Below are 1,631 nucleotides of genomic sequence, written 5' to 3'. Positions count from 1 at the left end.
GCAGGAGCCGAGGCCAGCACGGGAGGAAGGAGGGCTGGGCATGGGGGCCGAGGACAGCTCTCGCCTCTGCGGCAGGAGGCTCTCCCCAGCGTAAAGAAGCGCCAGTGCTCGGCACAGAGTCCGCAGCCCTAGCAGGGCTCTCCTGCTACTGCAGCCCTTGCAGGGCCCCAGCTCCACAACGACCCAGGCAGGGGGTCCCGGTGGTGGCCTGTGAAAGCCCCATAGTGCAGGACTGAGAGTCGTGCCCGGAAAGGGGGGCACTCACGCACCGGAGGGACGTTCATAGCAACGCCGTGGCGGGACACAGAGCAGGCACTGGAGACTGCCCAGCACCCTCCTTCCGGCCATGGCCACAGCACCTCCAGCTGCGGGGAGGTCCTGAGCCCCCCGGCAGAGAACCTGGCACAGTGAACCTGGGGCTCACATTCCCAAGCCCACAGGACCCCCAGTGAGCAAATCCCCCCAGTCTCCTTGGTTCATCTCCTGGACAGGCAGAGCTCCCAGCCCCATGCGGGGCTGAGCCCCAGGCACTGCCCCAGGGCCTCACCAGGCTCAGTCGCAGCATGATTCCCAACCACAGCGCAGGCAGGATGGGCTGAGCATGTGACAGACAGGATTTGGGAAGATGCAGGAATCTGGGAAGAAAGGTGCCCTGCAGCCCCCAGGACAGCTGGCCGAGGTTACCTGCCTGACCTGGGCGAGGGAGCTGGGGGAGGCACGGCAGCATCCACCGCCCAGGCTGCTCTCGCCTGCAGGGAGCCTGAGGGGACCCACAGGAAAACCGCTCACGGCCAGGTATTTACAGCTCGACCCCGCTCCGGGCCTCCGGTTTCCTCCCTGCTTCCTCCTTCCCCACCGCCCGCAGCACCTATCAACAGAAATAGTCCCCAGTCTAAAGCTGGAAAGCACAAACAGGTCACGGCAGGGCTGCGGGACGCGGGCAGGAGGCAAAGACAGACACTGCGTTCAGGACTGGGGGGCAGCGGCATGGGGGGACAGGGACAGGCAGGTCCCCAGAGGGGTCCCACAGGAAGGCAGGAGACAGGCAAAAATGGCCTCCAGGTCGCCAGGCACTGGGGAGGGAAGGGCAGGGCGAGGACGGCACGGAGAGCTGGGATTTGGGATTGGGAGCCATCACGGCAGTTGGACGAGGCTCTCCGGACCGGAACAGGTCAGGGCTGAGGTTAGGTATTCATTTAGAATTGAAAGGCAATAAAAGGAGAACTGTGAAAGACACAGGACAAAGCTATTTTTAAAAGGGCAGAACCACAACCATCTTTATTTGTGGTTCTAAATCCCGTATTTGTGTCACAGTGTCTGATTCTTTGCATGATTGCTGAAAAAAACCAAACTTTTAAAAGTCTGTTTCTGTGCTCTCAGCCCCTCGTGGGACATGGATTTTGGGACAAGAGACACTGGATAAAGAGCAGTCAGTGGGACGGAGCTGAATACCGAGTGGGGAAGGGAGAGGGCTGGGGGGAGGGATGGAGGCAGCGGGCAGGCACCGGGGCTGCGCGGGACAGGAGCAGGGCCAGGGCTGCCCATGCCGGCTGGCCCTCGAGGGGCTCTCAGCAACAGCTGGGCTGCGCTCCCCTGGGAGGGTGACGACGGGTGGCGGAGGGAGCCAGGTC

The 1,631-nt window shown here is 62.6% G+C and overlaps 1 protein-coding gene across 1 annotated transcript in view; it reads right to left on the bottom strand.

Moving 5' to 3' along the window:
• VPS25 (vacuolar protein sorting 25 homolog (S. cerevisiae)) overlaps window positions 1–1,631 on the bottom strand; it is a 19,672-nt gene that overhangs the window by 4,160 nt on the left and 13,881 nt on the right. The gene's annotated exons all lie outside the window — the stretch shown is intronic.

Source organism: Pygoscelis adeliae, unplaced genomic scaffold, assembly GCF_000699105.1.
Source record: "Pygoscelis adeliae isolate BGI_AS28 unplaced genomic scaffold, ASM69910v1 Scaffold421, whole genome shotgun sequence".
Taxonomy (NCBI): domain Eukaryota; kingdom Metazoa; phylum Chordata; class Aves; order Sphenisciformes; family Spheniscidae; genus Pygoscelis; species Pygoscelis adeliae.
Note: the sequence above shows the minus strand (reverse complement) of the source record. Positions and strands in the feature narration are given on the sequence as shown.